Below are 16,287 nucleotides of genomic sequence, written 5' to 3'. Positions count from 1 at the left end.
TACCAGCTAAATTATAAGGGTGAATTAAAGGGTGCCCTTTAAAAATAATCACAAAGGCCTCTGCAGCTGATTATAGCATGGGTATAATTTGGAGAAAGGTTTGCTATAGGCATGAAATTATAGTACTGCTACTGGAATAAAGCCATTTCCAGTGGTGGATTACCACCTGTAGTATACACACTTCAGAATTGAGTCAGAGGAAAGGGTGAAGAGTAATGAATCATCAAGTCTTCATCTCAAACACTTAAATCTGGCTATTTCTTTTCAAATGCACCTTGTTTGAGCCTGACCCTTGCTTGTGGGCTGAAGTCCTAGAGATAAAGGCTTTCTGCCAAAGGAACACTTCACCTAATGCAGGTTTCGTTCAGTCAGTCCTGAAATTTTGTCTGCATCTCTGTGATCTTGGACATCCTCAGACATGAGAACAGAAGGATCTCTAACTCTTTTTTTTAGAAGCTGATTTGATTTTTCAGCTAAATATTTCTAGTACTAAAAGTTGAGCAACTACTAGTCTCAAGTTCCTTTTGACTCAGAAAGAACCGGGAGGTGTATCTTCAAATGTGCTGTGTGGTAACTCACTTCAATCGTGTCCCGACTCTGCGACCCTTTGGACTATAGCCCACCAGGCTCCTCTGTCCATGGGATTCTTCCAAGCAAGAATACTGGAGTGGGTTTCCATTTCCTCCTCCAGGGGATCTTCCTGACCCAGGGATCGAACCCACATCTCTTATGTCTCCTATATTGGTGGGTGGGTACCTGACCTCTAGCGCCACCTTCATATCAGTTCAGTTCAGTTGCTCAGTCATGTCCGACTCTTTGTGACCCCAAGGACTGCAGCACACCAGGCCTCCCTGTCCATCAACAACTCCCAGAATTTACTCAAACTCATGTTCACTGAGTCGGTGATGCCATCCAACCATCTCATCCTCTCTCATCCCTTCTCCTCTTGCCCTCAATCTTTCCCAGCATCAGGGTCTTTTCAAATGAGTCAGTTCTTCGCATCAGGCAGTCAAAGTATTGGAGTTTCAGCTTCAACATCAGTCCTTCCAATGAATATTCAGGACTGGTTTTCTTTAGGATGGACTGGTTGGATCTCCTTGTAGTTCAAGGGATTCTCAAGAGTCTTCTCCAACACCACAGTTCAAAAGCATCAATTCTTCGGCACTCAGCTTTCTTTATAGTCCAACTCACATCCATACATGACTACTGGAAAAACCATAGCCTTGACAAGATGTACCTTTGTTGGCAAACTGATGTCTCTGCTTTTTAATATGCTGTCTAGGTTGGTCATAATTTTTCTTCCAAGGAGTAAGCATCTTTTAATTTCGTGACTGCAGTCACCATCTGCAGTGATTTTGGAGCTCCCCAAAATAAAGTCTGTCACTGTTTCCCCATCTATTTGCCATGAAGTAATGGGACCAGATGCCATGATCTTTGTTTTTCAAATGTTGAGCTTTAAGCCAACTTTTTCACTCTTCCCCTTTCACTTTCAAGAGGCTCTTTAGTTCTTCTTCACTTTCTTCCATGAGGGTGGTGTCATCTGCATAACTGAGGTTATTGATATTTCTCCCAGCAATCTTGATTCCAGCTTGTGCTTCATCCAGCCCAGTGTTTCTCACACCTTCATACAGTTGCTGTTATTTAGCAACACGTTGCTTGTAGCTGAGGTCTGCTGGGGCTTGAGGACAGTTACTCAAGGAGCAGTTTCCCCTTGCTAAGGCTTGCTTTCCTATTAAATAACTCTTGTTATCTACTGTCTGAATTAGACCAGGATTTTTAAAAGTGTATCTTTGTGTTCATTGTGTGTGAGAGGATTTGTGTGTGTGTGTTCTACAGCAATAGAAATAGCTACATTTATACTGAACTTACTGTGTCCAAGGCACTGCTCTTAGCACTTTATACGTATGATCTGATTTCATCCATTCTGTAACCATGTTTTAGACCCTATGATTATTTGTTTTACAGATAAAGAAACTGAGGAACAGAACCAATTTCCTTGATTAAGGTCATAAAGCTAAAATGGTTTGAACTCAGGCAATAGAGGTGCTAAGATAACCTGCAATAGTGAATTAGTTGACATGGCACCTGACTTGTTGCAGGGATGAGAGGACAGGCGTGGCAGAAAACTGGAGAGCAGGGGCCTCTAATCAGGGCCTGGGAAGATGAGGCTCTCCAGCTTTCACAATGACCTAGCGGTGATTTGGCAGTGAAGCAAAGAGGGACATGGAGCCTGTCCTGGCTTCTCTGGCTGGTGAGCAGAAAGCAGAGGGAGCCTGGGGACAGGCAAAATAAGGAGCAAGTCACAAACTGCCTGTTCTGAGAAGCAGATGTCAATCTTAGGCAGACTAAGGGTCTGAAGCAGACAGTGGCAGAGTTCTGCATCGGTCTGCTTTCTGCGAGCAGCAAAGAACTAGGATGACCCTGAGGCAGTTAGCCAGGCTGCCAGAAGTTAAATGGAAAGAGGTAGGCTGAAGGAAGGAGATCTGAGAAATTCTGTTTAAGATGTCTATGCCCAAAATGGAGGAGGAAGCATTTGTGGGCAGAACAGTGTGTGACCAGGTCAGCTGTTAAGTCTTGGGGGCTGGAGAGAACATAACTCAGCCAATCCCACTCTCTCTCTACTTTGTGCAAAATTTTCCCAACAGTGTTCATTAGATTATATAATCTTGATTATTGAGGAAGACAGAATTTCTTTAATTTTCGATGTATTGTACAAAGAGTTCTTCATTAAAAGTAATTTGGTGTACTTTTAGAGATGGGAGTCACTACCAAAAGCAAATATGCTACTGTAAGAGAAAATGTTTTTAATTAATACTGAAATAGTGAGGATTCTGCTAGCATTGAAAATAATTAATATTAAAATAAAATGTTATTGCCTGCAATTTCCTTTTCTCTTTAGATCATTAGCATAGGATTAACAAATTTTAAATGGGATTTTTAAACTCATAGCAAGCAGCTGTCTTCTATTACAAAAGACAATACACTCATACATATGTATTATGCACTTAATTAAAACTGTTGGATTTTTATTTTAAAAAGTTCTGATGATGTCCTGCATTTTTATAATGATTTAGATCTCTGAACAGCCACCAGTTTGCATATTTTAAGTGAGAAAAGAGGATTTGGGTCTAATAGGCATTCCAAAGTTCATATAATTGAAGGGCAAGGCCTAATAGCTGTTCCACTGGCCTAAGATTCTACTATTAGGTAGTCATTCATTTTACTTAAAAGGAGGTGGTTTTTCCTCTGAATATTCTTTTACTCTAAAAGTCTATGTATTTATTATAGCGATTTTAGAAAAAAAGGAAATAAGAATGATCTATAAGCCTGTTTCTTTGAGATAAACATTATCAATTCTATTGTATGTTTTGTTTCTATAATTTTATTATACACAATCTGTATCTATAGAATTTGAATTGAAAGTGAAACTTGCTCAGTCACGTCGGTCTCTTTGTGACTCCATGGTCTACACAGTCCATGGAATTCTCCAGGCCAGAATACTGGAGCGGGTAGCCTTTCCCTTCTCCAGGAGATCTCCCCAACCCAACCATATTAATAAATATGTCTTTTTTGATTTTCACTTAATTTTAAGTGGTGACTTTTTTCCTATGCCATTAACTCATCTTCAGAACATGCTAGAATATTTTGAGCCTTCTACTTTTAAAATGTATGATGTAATTTAAATTATAGAAGTAATAGAGATGTGACAGGACTATATTGGGGAGAGGAAGGAGTGTGGTAAGAAGTTATGTATGAAATTTTTGTAGATTAAAACAAAATAACTTGATAATGAATAGAAATAATTTAAAGAATGAAAAGCAATCACAGTATAAGCAGCCAAAAGTCAGAAAAATTTAAAAGCCAGCTTCTAAAAAGAGTAGCTTCTTTTTTTTTTCAGAAAAGAGGAATTCAAATAGGAAACATAATTTTCAATATAAATTCCTCTAAATTACTTGATTTTTAACCATCTGCATATATGCTTTGGCTAAAAAAGAAAGTGTAAATTAACTCTGGAAAAAGATTTAGACATTAAGATCACCCTCAGAATCTCACACCTGTGTGTATGCGTGTGCACGTCTGTGCGTGTGCATACACGGTGCACAAGCGCACATACACGTCCGTGGGAAGGCGCCAAGGGCAAGGCTGTATCAGGAGTGGCCGGGGGTGGGGGTGGGGGGGGCCTCAGGTGCGGTGCATTCTGGGAAAGCATGAGGCCCCAAGGATGAGCCCGCACAGAGGTGAAGCCTAAGAGCGTTTACTCTGTGTCACAATCTTGCTCTAGGCTGATCTTACCAAGAAGACTTCATCAAGTGGAATGGAGGATCCCGAGAGCAAAGAGTGTTAGAGCTGGCAAAAGGACAGTTCCTCCAAATGTTATCGTTATGTAGAAACAGAAGGAAACAGTGTTCTCAACGACATTATCTATTACCATTGCCATGTAAAATCCCCTCATTATAAACCGTACAGTGTCCAAGCCATGTTACTGCAGAGTTATTCTGTTAAAATAAATATTTAGCTTAAAAAAAAATCCCATTTCTCAACTGAAATATTCGGAAAGAAAAAAGAGTTTCTAGCTTTCTTGTAGCAAATTGTGAGTTAAGAAAGCATCTGAAATTCAATCGGAAGTGGGAGATATCATGCCTTATATCATCATCCCTCCTCCTCTCCTTTTTCCATTCTAAATGGAGTTGTGCTGTTGTTTGGTTTGACTGATAGGTTTGGAAGTTTAGATGAGAGGCTAGAAAATTTGAGGAAAGCAACTGATCACTTTATTGATTTTATTAATTAATATTTTGAGGTGATTACATGCCAGGAACCATGTCAGCTGCTGCTTTATAGTGGTTGATAAACAGGGCCCCTGCCCTCAGGAAACCAACCCCTTGGTGGGGACTCATAGTAAGCCATTCAGTCATGGCAGTAGGAGAACTGTGAATAACCCAGCCTAGCTGAGGTCTTTCTTCCTATATATATTACAAAGTATTAAAATATAACCACTTCTTAGGGAAGCAATAAAGGAAAAACATGTAAAAAAGAAAAAAAATTGAAATCATTTTTCTTTTTTTAAAGAATTTTTTTGAATTTGACAAATGAGTCTTGGGTCACTCATTGAATTCGATTTTTTAAAAACATTGAGGACAGAGATGGTGAATTACCCTTTTGTTTCAGGTGCACTTTTTAAATGGAGATTTCTCTTGTCTCTCTTTTCTTCCTCCAGGTGAAGAGTATTCCTCCGTATCTATCTTAATATTCTTTGCTTCTCTCACTATATTAGTTTCTCTACTTTTTCATTCTCCTGCTTTTTCTTCTTTTTCTTCTCTTCTTCCCTCATCTTTCCATAAACTGCAGCCCTTAGATAGACTTGAAATTATAAGCAATCAAATCTAGCTTTAAAAGAAACATACACTGGAAATAAGGTTATTACTGTCATATTGGTATTTTTATCAGGACATTTGCATTGGCATTTCTATTAGGTCTCTAAGATGAGTTTTCCCTGTCCTGTGGTAGGCAAAATAGCCACCCCGAAAGTTTTCCATGTCCTACATCCAGAACTTATCAGTATTTCGACTACGTGGAGAAGGGGAATTAAGTTTATAGCTAATCAGCTGACCTTGAGGATTATCCAGGTGGGCCCAATCTAATCATCAAAGCTTTTAAAAATAGAAGAGGGAGGCAGGGCAGAGAGAATCAGGCAGATGACCACATGAAGAGGACTCAACTCATTGTTGCTGGCTTTGAAGAGACAGTCATAAGCCAAAATATGTGGGCCTTTAGAAGCTGAAAAAGGTGGGGAAATGGATTTGCCCCTAGAATCGCAAGAAAAGAACCTAGTCACGCAGACACCTTGATCTAAGGTTTCTTACTGGAGAAGGAAATGGCAACCCACTCCAGTATTCTTACCTGGGAAATCCCATGGACAGAGGAGTGTAGCGAGCTATGTCCATGGGGTTGCAGAGTCGGACACGACTGAGTGACTAACAACAATAACGAGGTGTTTGTACAGCAAAGCAAGTTGGACTTCTGCCTTCCAGAATGAATAACAAGTTCCCTTTGATTAAGTCACTGCATTGATGGTAATTTGATATAGCAGAGGTAGAAATTAACATGTGACTGCACATTGCAATGGAGAAGGCAGTGGCAGCCCACTCCAGTACTCTTGCCTGGAAAATCCCATGGAGGGAGGAGCCTGGTAGGCTACAGTCCATGGGGTCGCTAAGAGTCACGCTAAGGCACGACTGAGCGACTTCACTTTCACTTTTCACTTTCATGCACTGGAGAAGGAAATGGCAACCCACTCCAGTATTCTTGCCTGGAGATTCCCAGGGACGGTGGAGCCTGGTGGGCTGCCATCTATGGGGTCGAACAGAGTTGGACACGACTGAAGCGGCTTAGCAGCAGCAGCAGCACTTTGCAAACAGTCTGGAGAAAAGATGCAGCTAGAGTTTTCTCCTTTTCAGTGACTCACAGACTGTGGATCAGATGTGATTTTAAGAGTTGACTGGGGACAGGTGTTTGTATTTAAAGCCACAGTACCTACTAAGAGGGAATAGAGATTGAGAAGGGGCCAACAGGTGTGCCTAGATATTTAGGTACTGAAAGTTGGTGGTGGTTTAGTTGCTGAGCCATGTCTAACTCTTTGCAACCCCATGAACTTTAGCCAAGCTCCTCTGTCCATGGGATTTCCCAGGCAAGAATACTGGAGTGGGTTGCCATTTACTTCTCTAGATGATCTTCCCGACCCAGGGATCAAACCTGTGCCTCCTGTTTGGCAGGCAGGTTCTTTACCGCTGAGCCAACTGGGAAGACTAGTCTGAATAAAAAGCTACGTATTTTGGAGATATATGTATACACAGAAGGGAGTTCAGAAACAGCCTCTCCTTGCAGTTACTCAAAATAATCATATACCAAAAGTGGCCTGTTGGGGATGGCATATTCTTAGCATATGCATGCATGTGTATTTCAAATGCATGTTGTTGCTGTTGGAATCAATAAAAATACCATCAAAAGCATTACTAGCCCCTTTCCTCTTTATGTATTTTATTAACAAGCAAATGTTACTATTTCAATTAAAATCCTGTTGGGGCATTTGAGATTTTTATGCCATGTAAATGTATTCAGCATTCAAAAGTTTAGAAATCTCGAATTCTTTTATTTTTGAGATAGCAAAACTGAGAGCAAGAAGCATGTAAGCAAATTTACGTAAAGCAGAGTAGTTCTCAGTGACAGAGAAAGGACGAGAACTCTGTGTCTTGAGGCCTGAGATTCTTTTTCCAAAATGTTGCACTGAATTCAGCATGTAGTGTTTCACAGAGGCTCTGCCCACTCTACCCTCTTAAAACTATGCCCCTGGAATTCTTAACAGTAATAGTAAAATCATGACCTCAATATGGAGTGGCCATACAGTGACTTAAAATATTTTTTTAATATTTAAGTTTGGTTGATTTATAATGTATTAATTTCTGCTGTACAGCAAAATGATTCAGTGACACATTCTTTTGCATTATGGTTTATCACAGGATAAGGAATACAGTTCCTTGCACTATACAGGAGAACATTATTTATGCATTCTTTCTGTAATAGTTTGCATCTGCTGATCCCACCTCCCAACCTTTCCCTCCCCAACTCCTCCACTCGCCTTTGGCAGCCACAAGTCTGTTCTCTGTGTCTATGAACCTGTTTCTGTTGATGATGACTTATTTTTTGTTCCTTTGTTTTAAATGGGCATGTCTTTAGGATTTTGCCCCTTAAAACTTTTCCATAGTTCCATTTGGGGACTGGAAAGAATTACTTTGCAAACATACTCTTAAACCATTGGTAAGAATATGGGCTATATAACCACACTTGCATCTTTTCTTATTGATGTTCTCTTTGATTGAATATCTATAAGATCTGGAAAATATAAATGCTTGCTTTTTTCCCCTTCCATGCATACTTTTCAGGGGGGTGGTTCTATACAGTCTCCAACTCAGGTGTTTTCCCTAAAGGAGTCAAGTTGGGTGTTAGTGTTCCAGGACAGTAACAGAAGCGATATTTGTTCAGGCTTGAATCAGCCAAAACTGTGAATAACATAGCTCCTGAACCAGCTGGGTATTGGAGCTTTTCTTAGACACTTGGATAAGAATAATAGCAGGGGAAGTGGATGTATCTTACTGTTCTTAATGTTTTTTGCATGCTTGATGAGCTTGAATTTGGAGTAGGTTTCAGGAGGAAGGTTAGGGACGAGACCAAACAAAAAGTACTACTTCAGCTGTAAAGAAACACTTTATGCCATGAAAACTGAACACAGTATGCCATGGAACTCAAAATGTACTTACAGTGATACAACTTATACCACATGTAAAAGCATGCAGGCAGTGACTATAAAATTAAAGAGCACAGAGCACAAATTGTTGCTCACTTATGTGAGCTACCTACAACAATGAATTTTATTTCAATTCCTCTTTTGTATTTCCATAAGGCTGTAGAAAATCTTCAGTAGCTACAGTCTTTAAGTACAGCAGGTTAGAGGGTTATAAACCAGCCTCACTGCTGTTTCAATTTGTTCATGTTTTGTAGGGTTTTTTGTGATGTTGGAACTCCGAGATCATACAAGCTCAACTCATTGAATTTGGACAGCAAATTTGGACTTACTCAAGGAGCAGGCAGTATTAAGGTACAGTTTTCTGTCTGATTCTAAAAATTCTTCATTATCTCATCAGTATGCCTATTCATTCAGCAAGTGTTAATTGAACCCGCTCATGTAAAGCAGTATTCTATAATAGCAGCTGGGTATATAGTGTTGAATAAAACACAAAAATGGTCTCTGTTCTCTGAAGCACAATTCTAATAGATGGTTATAGACAGTAAACAAGGTAAGTAGGACATTTCACTCTCTGATACATTCTTTGGAGAAAAAAATAAACAGGAAAGACAGATAGCTAATGGGGAGAAGAAAATTTTTGATAGGATTGCCACAGAGCATTTTGTATAATATAGAAACTATCACCTAAAACAGAGCTGACGGAATTGAGGGAGGGAACCATAGACATGTCTGACAGAAGCTTTTTTGAGCAAAGGAGTAACTATTGGAAGATGTTGGGAGTGAGAGTGTGCCAACAAGAAGGCCAATAAGGCTGTGGTGCAGGAAGCAGGGAGTGGAGTCAGACTGGAATTATGGATGGAAGGCTGTATTGCATAGATCCTTGGAGGTTATTATAAAGACTTTGAGTTTTACCCCGAGATGAGATGCTATTGGAAAGTTTACTAACCTACATAATTTGCAACATAAATTTTGAAAACCTAAGCTGTTTAGTAAAGCAGCCTCTAGCCACATATGGTGATTTAAGTGGAAATTAATTAAAAATAAGTAAAATCCATCACTAACCACATTTCAGTTCTGAATAGACTTGAACTGATTATCTTATTGAGCAGCACAGAATAGAACATTTTCATTATTGAAGAAAGTTCTTGGATAATGCTATTCTAGATTAATCATACTGATTATTCATTAATTCTAAAAAATGTATGCTACCTAGAGAATTATCTGCAAATATTTTGCTAGGCTTTAGAGATAAAAGTCTATATGAGGAAGAAATGGAATTTTTCCTTGTAGATCTTCTAGTCTTTTAAGGAGAGCAAGGAACAAAAACACAATCACAGAATTATTATTAAAGCATGGTCAAGGTGTATATTTCAAAAAAAAGATGGGCTGTTATCCTGGGGGAGAGAAATTTCCACCCAAATGAGTTTGGAAAATAAATTTTAAGTCATACAGTGGGTCATCGTGTTTTAGGTGAATAGATTACATGAATAGAAATAACAGTACTTAATAACCACCTTGATATAACTGGTATCTTTGATACCTCATTCAATTTTTGCCACATTTATGTTCCATTTTACATGTATAGAACATAGAAATCCAGAAGTTAAATAAGTTGCCATTATCACAAAGCACCTTATTATATGCAAAATTAATCATATTAACTGTGGGCAAAAAAAGCCCACACCAATTACTCTCATAAAAATATGCTAATTAAAAGTTGGTTATAGAACCAGGATTTAACTGTGGTATATAGCTTTAAAAGTCCATACTTCTATTTTACTATTTTATATTCCACTCTGCTCCCAAAAACCGTGTTGTACAATGCTAAAGAGAAAAAAAAATGAGCCAGGATATATAAACACTATGAACATATATGTATTCAACAAATTATATAAAGCAACTAACAGAATTGCCAAAACATAAGCGTAAACTAACAATTAAGACTGAAGCATTCAACATACATTTCTCAGAAAGGGATAGATTAAAAAAAAAATTAAGTGGAGATGCTGGGAATCTTTGCAATTGAAAGCCTCAGTTACTACAAAATTATTTAACTTAATACCTAAGCCACTATTTGTCAAAATTTGAGCGACAAAGCTGAGGCAGTGCTCAGAGGGAACTTTTTAGTTTTAAATATTTTTCTGTTAACAAGTAAACCAAGAATTCAATATCAGAAACTATAAAAATTTCACTGGTGTTTAGAAGTAAGAAAGGAAATAATAAAAAATAATGGCAAATAACATTTTAAAAATAAAGATAAAATATAGAGAACTAATCAAAAAGAGAGAAGTGAAACAAAACTATCTTTGAAAAGGTTTGTGAAGTAATGTTGGGGAAGCTGGGGATAAGTAAAATGGGGTCTACATTCCTTGTAGTCCTCAGTGAATCCACTGTTTCCTAGTTCTACTTTCTCACTATTTCCTCATGTTATATTCTGCACCCATGTTTCTAAACTATGAGAAATTCCTAGGAATTTTACATTTCTAAAAATGTTCTTAGCAAAGTAAGATGGCAGAGCCCGTGGTATTTTTATTTAGCCCATGAAGTTAAGTGAAGTCGCTCAGTCGTGTCCAACTCTTTGTGACCCAATGGCCTGTAGCCTGTCAAGTTACAAAATCCATCCATGGGATTTTCCAGGCAAGAATACTGGAGTGGATTGCCATTTCCTTCTCCAGGGGATCTTCCCAACTCAGGAATTGAACCTGGGTCTCCAGTACTGCAGTCAGACTCTTTTCTGTCTAAGCTACCAGGGAAGCCCAGTTAGCCCATAATATTACACTATTTTGTTTCCCTTGTTCCCTTTAACCTTCCCTCTGTTCTTTTTTTTTTGTAATGCCTGTATTTATGTTTCAGTTTGCTGTGATTTGTGGTAGGCAATTGTCTCATCACCATGGGACCTTTTATTTCTTAAGTTGTTTCTGTATAGAAGTAATACCTAGAGCAACAAGTAAAATTCATTTTTATTTTGTCAATGTTTTTGGACAGAATCAGATTTAAAAATCATGATTTTGACAAGGGGTGGGGGAAGAAAAACCATCTTAAGCTTCACTGCCTTCATTAAGGCTTATGTACTTGCATGAGTCAGGCTTGAGTAGTTTAATGATGCAGCTTGTAGTCGAATATGATTTGCAAGCAGGTTTCTAACTTGTTTTTAAGCTGACTTTGTATATGATAGTGCCTCCCAACTGTGGATCATTTCCAATAGTCGTGCAACTAATACTATCTCTTAATGATGGAAATTGTACCTTTGTATGATAAGTAATTATTAGTCACTTCTTAAGATTAGGAAAAAAACAAAAACTAAAAACTGGGGATAAGTGTAGGCTGAAATATCCACTATATGTGTTCTGAGTAATGTAAATTTTCAATCATTTCCCCTGTTAATTTGAATAAAGAGACTATACTTCCCTTCAGCTGACTGGGTCCATTGTATAGCCCCAGCCTATGGTTTCACAAGTTTATTATGTAGCGCAACTATTTCCAGAACACAATAGTCTATTTTCCTTTGAATGTGCTCTTACTTTCCAGGAATGAGAGAATTGTTGGAAGGGCTTCTTTGTCATTAATGAAGTTCTGAAAACCTCTAGAATACTAATGAGAAGGTATAATGCCAAGAAAATAGACAAGAATCTACTTCTTTAACAAAGGCTTCTCCTTGCTCATCTGCTTCTGCCCTCAGCATTTTCTTACAGCTAATTTATTATTCTTTCCCGTTACTCTAACACCCAGCTCACCCTGACAACTTGGGGACCCAAACCTGCCCCTTGACCTTAGGAACCATGACCTATAGAACAAGTATGTCAAAGCAAGCAGCTTCAGCTCCAACATCTATCTAGGAATTGGAATGCAGTGATGATTCCACGGCTTGGTAACAACCACAAGGCTCACTTTCAGACTTGCTTCCCTTTAGTGCTCTGAAATTAGCTCATATAGAGGTTGTAGTATGTGGCCAGGGTATTCCAGCTCTTCTTCCTGGATCAAGTTCATGCATCACTCATTAATTAAGTGTGTGTGTGTACACACACATATATAATTCAACATGCTATTCACACACACAAACATATATATATGATACTTTTATTTTTTAAGCAATCCTTTATGCCTCTACCTAGGAGAAGGCAGTAGATATAACAACTTTCCTGCTCATACAGATCTTAGTGAGGAAGAAAGAAATTAACAGATAAAACACAAGTTCTGGTGGAGATAAGTGCTATGAAGAAAAATAAAACCAGGGCAATGGTTTAGAGAGTGACCATGGAAGCAGGACTAGGGATGGAAGTTATTTGAAATAATGCAGTCAGAGAGCGCCTCTCTGAAAATCTTAAACCACATCTCCATCTGGGGAAGAGCTTTTGAGCCTGATGGACCAACAGGATCCAGATTCTAAGACAGAAATAAATGCACATGGAGAGAGAGCAGATTGAGATGCTGTGTGGTAGAAGTAGGTAAGAGTCACACAATGGAGGATCCATTTAGGCTCTAATAAATTGTTCATGTTTCATTATAATTGTGATGGGAAGTTACTGAATGATTTTGAACCAAGATCGCGCATTATCTTACTTCTAAAAGGGTCTTTCTGTTTTATGGTTAATAAACTGTAACATGCTGAAATCGAGAAAAATACTGGTGTCTCAGTGAGCATGTGATAAATGACCAAAATTGCAATGTGCTTATAATAGGGATAGTACTTTGAAATCCTTGTTTCTGTTTCTTACTCACTGAACTTAACTCCATGGGCAATTTATGAAGATAAATGGACTTGAACTTTTTAGATGTCTTTGCCAGTGTCAGTTTCTTTTTTAAAAGTGTGTTGCCTTTTATTATCATCATATCCTCATCAGAGATAACATTTTAACATAAAGTGGGTACATGTCTTGTGTAGAATTTACCAGAAACAAAAAAGTGAAAACCAGTGCTCAATTCTACATTTTGATGCAGTAGTTAACATTTGATGCTCTGGTCTTCATTAATAAGATGACTTAGAGATCTCAGATGACTCTCTTTTGGGATATGTAAGAGCATTAACTCATGGTGTTCAGGAAAGGAAGCAACACCATGAAGATCTATTGTTCTGATATTATTATATTCAATTATCAATTTTGGATTGCTTTCTTTCACATCCCTTCATAACTTCTGGATATCTATGTAGATTCATCTACCTTCAACTTTAGTGTCTTTTAAGGGGCACCCATGTCAATTTTCCAGCCTCTTTAACCTCTGCCTTCAAACCTACCCCAATTTTTCCTGGTAGCAGGTAGTCTACAGTTATACTTGGACTTTTGATTACTCTCTTCACTATCAAACCAGCAGCCTCTTTGATTGTCAAACGACAATTGCCCAGTACTCTTTCCTCCTGATGGAGTCTTATCTAGGTTTCTCAGTCAGTTCAGCCGCTCAGTTGTGTCCAACTCTTTATGACCCCATGAACCACAGCACGCCAGGCTTCCCTGTCCATCACCAACTCCCAGAGTCCACCCAAACCTATGTCCATTGAGTCGGTGATGCCATCCAACCATCTCATCCTCTGTCATCCCCTTCTCCTCCTGTCCTCAATCTTTCCCAGCATTGTGGGCTTTTCAAATCAGTCAGCTCTTCACATCAGGTGGCCAAAGTATTAGAGTTTCAGCTTCAACCTCAGTCCTTTCAATGAACACCCAGGACTGATCTCCTTTAGGATGGACTGGTTGGATCTCCTTGCAGTCCAAGGGATTCTCAAGAGTCTTCTCCAACACCACAGTTCAAAAGCATCAATTCTTCCGTGCTCAGTTTCTTTATAGTCCAACTCTCACATCTATACACAACCACTGGAAAAACCATAGTCTTGACTAGACGGACCTTTTTTGACAAAGTAATGTCCCTGCTTTTTAATATACTGTCTAGGTTGGTCATAACTTCCTTCCAAGGAGTAAGTGTCTTTAATTTCATGGCTGCAGTCACCATATGCAGTGATTTTGGAGCCCCCAAAAATAAAATCAGCCACTGTTTCCACTGTTTCTCTATCTATTTGCCATGAAGTGATGGGACCGGATGCCATGATCTTAGTTTTCTGAATGTTGAGCTTTAAGCCAACTCCTTCACTCTCCTCTTTCACATTCATCAAGAGGCTCTTCAGTTCTTCGCTTTCTGCCATAAGGGTGATGTCATCTGCATATCTGAGGTTATTGCTATTTCTCCTGGCAATCTTGATTCTAGCTCGTGCTTCCTCCAGCCCAGAATTTCTCATGATGTACTCTGCATGTAAGTTAAATAAGTAGGGTGACAATATACAGCCTTGATGTACTCCTTTTCCTATTTGGAACCAGTCTATTGTTCCATGTCCAGTTCTAATTGTTGCTTCCTGACCTGCATACAGGTTTCTCAAGAGGCAGGTTAGATGGTCTGGGATTCCCCTCTCTTTAAGAATTTTCCAAAGTTTACTGTGCTCTACACAGTCAAAGGCTTTGGCATAGTCAACAAAGCAGAAATAGATGTTTTTCTGGAACTCTCTTGCTTTTTCAATAATCCAGTGGATGTTGGCAATTTGATCTCTGGTTCCTCTGCCAGAGGTCCATAAAACCAGCTTGAACGTCTGGAAGTTCACAGTTCACGTATTGCTGAAGCCTGGCTTGGAGAATTTTGAGCATTACTTTACTAGCATGTGAGATGAATACAATTGTGTGGTAGTTTCACTCCTGGTGGAGTTTCATCTGGGTCTCTACTGCCCTACAGTCTCTGAGTTCTAGAGGTTTTAGTGAACCCTATGAAGGTCATGAAAATTACCCTTAAAGTTGGACCTCAGTCCTATAAAACAGTTACCAAATATAAAAAGATAAAACTACATTGCTGTATTTGATTCTATTAAGCAACCAAATGAAATTCAAGAACTTAAGATTATGAGGATGAAACTAAGAAATCAATGCATGGGTTTGACAGTTTTTTTGACCCAACTTGAAGGGAGAATATACTAGAATATATGACCCAGAGTCATATCTCTGAGCACAAATTTGCTTGTAAGGACACAGTTTACATAATAACCTTTATAATTCAAATTTGGATCTGTATACAAGCAAATTGACAAGGACTTGCTTAACTTTTTCTTTAGGAAATTGATTTCCCAGTCCTTTGGTAATTATTTGGGTAAAGGAAATAAAGATTTCATTCAATATTCTTTCTTACAGATAATTGTGTCCATATACAATTATAGTAATATTGTTTCTAAATTAATGGCATGAACTATTAACTCTACTGTCTTTGAATCTTTTTAGTTTTCTTCATCACCATTGCCAATGCCAATTTGGTTCTTATGATTTCTTACAGTAATCAATGCTCCAAAATCCTCTTTTTCTCTCTTTTATTGTTGCCTCAGTTCAAACCATTCTTCACATAGCTGCCAGAAGGATCTTTCTAACCTGAAGGTCGGCCTTTGATAACCCTCTGCTTAACATATTTTACCAGATCCTGTCCAATTTCTCCATAATCTCCTTCATCTTACCTTTTCCTCTACTTTCTTTCTCACTCTGAGTACCATTATAAGCCCTCAAATTCTCTAGCTCCAACCATGCTTTTCTAGTTACATCTCTCTCTACTTCCAATCTTTGACTTGGTTAAGGCATACGAATTTGTTGGTCCAGATACATGTTTGAGAAATCAGAATGAGTTCAGAAGTTATTGGGAGTATAATAGGCAGGAATGGAGCCCCCAGTACTCCAGCTCTAGGTCCAAGGAGAACCTAGAGAACATAAAAGTGTTAAACACATGGCCAAAAAATAGCGAAGGCTACTGGAGAAAGGAGACAAACTCTTCATGAAATAATTGCAACTTGAGTTCAGATCGCATTAAATCTCTGTGTGGAAAATGAAGAAGCATAATGATCCCAATTATCTCCATCTGGGTTCACTAGAGCAGATGTTTTATAGTGTTGGCATTAATAAGTGTTAATAAGACAAACTTTAACTTAAGTATTGGGTTGGCCAAAAAGGTTTGTTCAAGTTTTTCCATAACATCTTATG

Source organism: Muntiacus reevesi, chromosome 6 (assembly GCF_963930625.1).
Source record: "Muntiacus reevesi chromosome 6, mMunRee1.1, whole genome shotgun sequence".
In the NCBI taxonomy this organism is placed as follows: Eukaryota; Metazoa; Chordata; class Mammalia; order Artiodactyla; family Cervidae; genus Muntiacus; species Muntiacus reevesi.
The sequence above is the reverse complement of the archived record's forward strand: the minus strand, read 5'-3'. Positions refer to the sequence as shown.